The sequence below is a fragment of the Erpetoichthys calabaricus genome, chromosome 17 (assembly GCF_900747795.2).
Source record: "Erpetoichthys calabaricus chromosome 17, fErpCal1.3, whole genome shotgun sequence".
Lineage (NCBI taxonomy): Eukaryota > Metazoa > Chordata > Cladistia > Polypteriformes > Polypteridae > Erpetoichthys > Erpetoichthys calabaricus.
In genome coordinates this window covers 16,193,131-16,200,811 of record NC_041410.2, presented here as the reverse complement: position 1 = coordinate 16,200,811, position 7,681 = coordinate 16,193,131, and the positions used below count along the sequence as shown (strand labels likewise).

At 39.9% G+C, this 7,681-nt stretch overlaps 1 pseudogene; it reads right to left on the bottom strand.

The window, feature by feature from the left end:
* Positions 1-3,051: 3,051 nt before the first annotated feature.
* LOC114668119 (general transcription factor II-I repeat domain-containing protein 2-like) lies at positions 3,052-4,855 on the bottom strand (annotated as a pseudogene).
* Between the last annotated feature and the right edge of the window lie 2,826 nt (positions 4,856-7,681).

Here is a 7,681-nt window from a genome sequence, read left to right as displayed (position 1 = left end):
CATTTGAGGCAAGATTGCTTTTCTTCTGTACAACTATACGTTGCATTCTCAAGAGTGTGCTTGCACGGCTTCGGATATATATATATATATATATATATATATATATATATATATATATATATATATATATATATATATATATATATATATATATATATATGTATGTCTATATATAAATATGTAAGCTTATAAGTACTGCCTTACTTCTCTTTAAGAAAGGAAGATATAATGATACTTGATTTAAACGATTCCATGTCTTCCTGGGTTTGCTTAGCTTATTGTCAATATCTTTACACGTTTTTTTAAGACTTATTGACGAAACGGGCTTTCACGAAAAAAGTTAGGGCTTTGCTACAGGATACACCCTCCACAAGTTAAGCAAGTAAAAATAAAATATATATTTCTGTTTTATTTAAACCTTTTAACTTCGTATGCATAGCCCCATTTGGCTGTTTAATTTTTTTTTTCTTTCTTCAGTAATATTTAATCTCCTTAAAGAAAAAGAACATATCCATTTTACTTTTTTTGTATCTCTTTAGTAATATTTTAGTGTAAAAGGATAACCAGTATTTAAACCTTTTATGTTACTTTATACATTTATTTTACACAATGTTGAAAAATTAATAAGAAAGTTACATATTTTGGCAGCTGCTGCTTTCATTTTCAATGAAATGAAAAAAGCTCTCCAAGAGAAAACGTCAATGAACAAGAAACAGTTTGCACTATCTAAAAAGGAGAAACCCTCATTTATAAAAGTTTGCTGCAGATGACTTAACTGAAAATAAATGAATAGTTCCTATGTGTATAATACATATTTATCTATTTTACTTATGCCTTTATTCCACCAACTTACAACATCTGAGGTACAATTTGTTACATTACTTTTGTTTTTTGCAGCACAGGCAGGTGAAGTGACTTCCTCAGGGTCACACAGTGGTGTCAGTACCAGGATTTGAACTGACAAGCTCCGGGTTTACTGAAATATTACTGAAGAAAGAAAAAAAACGAAAATGGGCAAATGGGGCTATGCATACAAATGTCCATCCATCCATTATCCAACCTGCCATATCCTAAATACAGGAGCCAATAAGTAGATATGTATATATACAGTATATATATATATACAGTATATATATATATATATATATATATATATATATATATATATATATATATATATATATATATATATGTGTGAATGTATGTATGTATGTATATATGTATGTCTATATTTATATATATATATATGTAGATATGTAAATTTGTATATGTATATATATATGTTTATGTGGATGTGTATATGTGTATATACATATGTATATGTAGATATGTGTATATGTAGATATGTATATATATGTATATATGTTTATGTATATATATAGTTACATAACCTCTTTAACACACTACTTTTCCGCTGAGAGGCGCGGGTATTTTGCTATATATATATATATATATATATATATATATATATATACTAGCAAAATACCCGCGCTTCGCAGTGGAGAAGTAGTTGTGTTAAAGAGGTTATGAAAAAGTAAAGGAAACATTTTAAAAATAACGTAACATGATTGTCAATGTAATTGTGTTGTCATTGTTATGAGTGTTGCTGTCATATATATATATATATATATATAATATATGTGTATGTGTATATGTATATATATATGACAGTAACACTCATAACAATGACAACACAATTACATTGACAATCATGTTACGTTATTTTTAAAATGTTTCCTTTACTTTTTCATAACCTCTTTAACACACTACTTCTCCACTGCGAAGCGCGGGTATTTTGCTAGTATATATATATAGCCCTGCGGTGGGCTGGTGCCCTGCCCGGGGTTTCCTGCCTTGTGCCCTGTGTTGGCTGGGATTGGCTCCAGCAGACCCCCGTGACCCTGTAGTTAGGATATAGCGGGCTGGATAATGGATGGATGGTTGGATGGATATATATTTATATATATATATTGTAAGCCATTAGGGGCATATCGCTACCCTAACCCCTGACACAGACAGGCAGGACACAGGTTCAATTTAACACCCGTTTATATTTATTATTTATTTACAATTAAAAGATAGATAGACTACATCATTCTCTGTATGCCCTTAATGTAATTTCCATCCATCCATTTTCCAACCTGCTGAATCCGAACACAGGGTCACGGGGGTCTGCTGGAGCTTTCCCAGCCAACACAGGGTGCAAGGCAGGAACCAATCCCGGGCAGGGTGCCAACCCACCGCAGCCTTAATGTAATTTTCCTAATAAAATAAATATAAGTAATTAAAAGAAGCTATGTATAGTAATGGACATCTGGGCCAGGATGAGTTGAAGCTCCTTAACTGGCCCAGTAAACAGGCAGGGCTGTCCCAGTGAAGACAGGAGATGGACACAAGTGGATAGGCTGGACTTGATCAAGGACCCTTTATTTCCTCAACACACTAGAGCAGGGGTGTCAAACTCAAATAATGAGTGGGCCAAAATTTAAAACTGAACAAAGCCGCGGGCCAAGGTTGAAAAAAATTACCTTTTAATAGGCACCCAAACAAGTTTTGCGTTGAAAATTGAACAAGCAAGGCTTATATAACTTTATAATGACATGCAAACCCGAGTTTCATGTTTAAATATAAAAATTGAATGCCTCTTTTCTATTTGCAGCCTTCTGAGGTAAATATCAAAATAAACTTTTTTCCACAGGCTAATAAATACATTTGAAAACAAAATAACAATAATGAATGAATCAAACATTCAAGCCTTGAAGTAGCAAGAGAAGAGTGCATGAATAAAATGTTTTTGCTCAGTTTGCTACACTGATTTGCTTTAACACTGAATATGGAACAAGCCATGCTTATAGCTTAACTTAACTTAATAGTGCAAAATCAACTGTCAAAGAACAAACGAAGAAACATCAATGGCATATTAAATAACATTTAAATAAAAAATGAATGCCTCTTTTCAATTTGCTAAATATCAACATTAACTTTTTCCACTGGCTAATACATAAATCAATCATTCAGGCCTTTTTACTGTTCAGTTTGCGACACACTGATCTAACATGGTGTGTTCAAGCCAGACACCTGGCATCTTTTCTTGGATGCTAGTTCATCAGTGTCGGGGCTCAGGCTTTGAGCTGAGGCAACCTTCATTATCGAACGAAGGTGTTCATCAGTGAGACGTGCCCTGTGAGATGTTTTCGTCATCTTCATTGAGGAGAAAAGTTGCTCACATAGGTAAGTGCTGCCGAACATGGAGAGCAATTGAGCAGCTTGGGTGCGGAGCTGAGGCATTGTGTCAGGGATGTGTTGTGGAAACTGTGCGGCGCCAACAGCATCATACTTTGACTTCAGCGTGTCATCACACTGGAGTTCAATCAGCTCCATTTGAATGTTAGTTGGTGCTTTTTCCACATCGACTGCGAAGGGATTACTAAGCAGTTCAAATCTCCATTTCTGACCATCAAAGTCGCCAAATCGTCGGTTAAACTCAGCGCCGAGTACACTGAGTTTTTCAGCAAACTGCGCACACGGCGGTAGAGATCTGCGTATTTATGGTTTGGCAACAGGGGAAATGGCCAAGGTTTCCTTGCAGCAGCTGATTCTCCCACAGGCAGAGTTTAGCTTTAAAAGCTTTCACTGACGAGTACATCTCGGTGATGATGCGGCCCCGCCCCTGTAGCTGCAGGTTCAGCGCATCAAGATGGCTTGCGATGTCAGACAGAAAGGCCAGCTCACACATAAACTTTTGCTCCTGGAGTTCTGCTGTGTCCTTCCCTTTGCTTTGCAGAAACTGACATATTTCTTCACGCAGCTCGAAAAATCTGTTCAGTACTTTTCCGCGGCTTAACCATCTCACCTCTGTGTGATACGGCACGTCTGTGTGTTCCGAACCAAACTCTTCCAGAAAAGACTTAAACTCGCGGTGATTCAGACCTTTGGCTCTTATAAAGTTAACAACTTGTGTTACTGTGGTCATAACATGTTCCATCTTTAGGGCTTTAGCACACAGTGACTCTTGATGTATAATGCAGTGATAAACCGATAGCTCACCTGCACAGTTCTCTTCCCGCATCTTTTCACGCATCCTGCCCACCAGACCATTCTTTTTACCACTCATCGCTGGCGCACCATCAGTGGTTAATCCCATGAGTTTATCCCACGGCAGGTTTATTTCAGTTACACATTTGCAAACCTCCTCAAAAATGTCCGTCCCTGTGGTTGTGCCATGCATGGATTTAAATCCCAAAAGCTCCTCCGTAACACACATTTTTGAGTCGACACCGCGGATGAAGACTGACAGCTGCGCAGTATCAGACGCGTCAGTGCTCTCGTCCACAGCGAGGGAAAAAGAAACAAAATCTTTCCCCTTTTCCATCAGCTGGTCATGCAGATTGGTGGCAAGATCACATATGCGCTCCGCTATTGTGTTCCTGCTCAGGCTTATGTTTGAAAAGGCCTGTTTTTTCTCTGGGCACACTTGGTCACAAACTTTCAGCATTATCTTTTTAATAAATTCTCCCTCATTAAAGGATCGGGTTGATTTGGCGATTTCTTCTGCCACGATATAACTCGCCTTTACAGCAGCCTCGTTTTGTGCTGTGGCTTTTTTGAACATATTTTGTTGTGAAACCAACCCTCTCTTCATCTCCTCTACTTTCTGGCTCCTTTGAGTCGTGTCCAGGTCCTTGTACATGTCCTGATGTTTCGTTTCATAGTGTCGCCTAAGGTTGTACTCCTTAGGTACCGACACGTTGGCTCCACAAACGAGACAAACAGGTCTGTCTTTCAGATACGTAAACATATATTCTGTCTCCCACCTGTCCCGAAAAGTTCTGTTTTCTCCCTTCCTTTTCGTCATTTTTGGTAGGGGTAAAACAGTGACACCTAGAGTTGTAGTATTGGGCCGCAGCACGTCTGGAAAGAACGCTGCTTGCTAGAAATCTACTGACACAAAGCTGGCGCGCCAAAACAACCGCAGAGCATTATGGGATTTGTAGTATTCGCAGTGAATGCGGTGTTACAGCAACACCGCCGCTGTATAATACCGGTGGGCCAGCTCTAATGTTAATTTGATATTGCCCCACGGGCCAAATGAAATTACACGGCGGGCCAAATTTGGCCCGCGGGCCAGAGTTTGACACCTGTGCACTAGAGGGTCACGTCCACATGTTAAGGCTCCTGTAGTTTCAGGGGGAAGCCCTATTGCGTTCTGTGGGTGCTACCACAATGCTCAGAAAATGCCCAGTCAGGGCAACTGATTCTGCTCCTTCCTGTTGACCATCCATAAAAGCCCTGGCTCCCTAAAAGGAGGCATCATTTTAGCAAGAGCAGCCTGCCAGATGGGATTCCCGAGCAGACTGACCCTGACAGCCTTTTGTAGCCCAGACATAAGGGAGTGTTTTTGGTTGTTTTGTTACGATATTAAAATTGGATGACCCAGTTGGTGCCCTAAATTTTCTTCTGGCACCTTCTCATTCCCGCACTTGGCCAATATATAAATATATATATATATATATATATATATATATATATATATATATATATATATATATATATATATATATATTTAAACAGACTAAGTTCAGAAAGCTTGTTACACTATAATGAAGCAATTTTTTGTATCTGTTGTGAACAGTTTATGGTCTCCGTGACCCCTTGAACCCTCAGACACCAGATAAAAGTCCAAATAATTTATTATTAATAATAATAATAATAATAAATGTGCACAAAGCACCCTCCACTCCACAATACTCAAATAATAATAATAATAATAATAATACACAATAACCAATCCTCCACTCCCAGACGCGTTGCCACCCTTCCACCCAGCTCAGCTCAACGTCTGGGAGTTCCCATCGTCCTTTTATATTCCCTGACCCGGAAGTGTTTCTGCCCTATCAGTCCACAGTTCCTTATTCCTTCCGGGTCAGGGCAAACAGTCCTTTTCTTCAACCCGGGAGCACATCGTATCTTCCTGTCACATGACCATGACGTACTCCCAGGTTATAGGGCACATAAGAGCCTCCGAGTCCTCCTACAGTGACTCCTGGTGGCCCCCAAGGTATCCAGTAGGGCTGCGTATAAAAACTACATAGTCCATGAGGCCCTGCTGGAACTCGGGGCACGTCAATGCTGCTGTGAGAGCTCCTCCTGGCGGCCTGGGGGTGAGGGCTGGAGTAAAAAGTCGGCAATCCATCACACTGTGTAAAAATTTCTTCTCCTGCTTATGTGTCAGGATTAAAACAATGTAATGTTTAGTCTCAAGTGGTCGTGTGCTTTTCAGCATATTTGGTCATTTAAAATGTGTCATTAATGCAGTGTGACATCTTCAATTTCCCCTTCTCCATCTCCATTCACACAAATGAATTCACACTCATGACATATTAAACTAAAATAACTACAATGTAAAAAGTGAACTAATTCTAATCCCGTTTAGGATAACAAAAAATAAAATCATGTTCCTCTGATTATACCTCATAGGGACCCTTCCAAGAAGCAGTGCATTTTCTTTTGTTTTAATTCCAGCACCCCTGCTGTAATTCATTCACACAGCTCTGATGGATGCCATTCTTTGGCCAGTTTTTCCACAGATCAAAATTTGAAGAGGAAATCCAGGAGAAAGCGTCAGAGTGCAGGACGGGCTCCTCATTCCCCGATAAGCGAGTGGCACTGCCTGAGCCTTCAGACATTATCGATTAGACTTCTTTGCACATCTTACCTGAGACGTGCTTCAAATTCTTTTCCGTATCTGCTTTTAACTTTACACAGTGTTGCGGGGGAGGGGTGGGTTGCTACCCTGTCTGTGGAAAAATGTGAAGAATTCCTAGAAGACCCCATTTTAATACAATGATGAGGCTGATTGATCATGTAAATGAAGAGGATTTGCAGCAATCATTATGGTGTGGCTCTGTCAGCTAAGCGAGAAAACGTTGTTTTCTATACAGATAAATATACTGATTATTGTTTCTATACTGATGAGCACTCATATTACCATTTACATTTCTTCTTTTAGTGTGATCTGCGCCATCACCACCCAATCAAAGCACCGTGATGTTCCCAACATTGATGGTTTAAAGGCCAGAAGTCTACATAATGCAATACATTTATTTCTATAGCACATTTTCATTCAAATGATGGAGCTCAAAGTGCTTTACAAGATGAAGAAAGAGAAAAAAAGACAAATATAAAAATTAGGCAATACTAATTAACAAAGAGTAAAAGTAAGGTCCAATGGCCAGGGAGGACAGAAAAAACAAAAAAAACTCCAGACGGCTAGACAAAAAAACAAATAATCTGCAGGGTTTCCAGGCCACGAGACCACCCGGCCCCCTCTATGCATTCCACCTAACATAAATGACCTCAATCAGTCCTCATGGTATTCAGGGTTTGATTCATCAGGCCGTGATCTTCAGCTCTCTCTGGATCGGTTCGCAGCCGAGTGTGAAGCGGCTGGGATGGGAATCAGCACCTCCAAATCCGAGACCATGGTCCTCAGCCGGAAAAGGGTGGAGTGCCCTCTCAGGGTTGGGAGCGAGATCCTGCCTCAAGTGGAGAAGTTCAAGTATCTCGGGGTCTTGTTCACGAGTGAGGGAAGAATGGAGCGTGAGATCGACAGGCGGATCGGTGCGGCGTCCGCAGTGATGCGGGCTCTGCATCGGTCTGTCATGGTGAAAAAGGAGCTGAG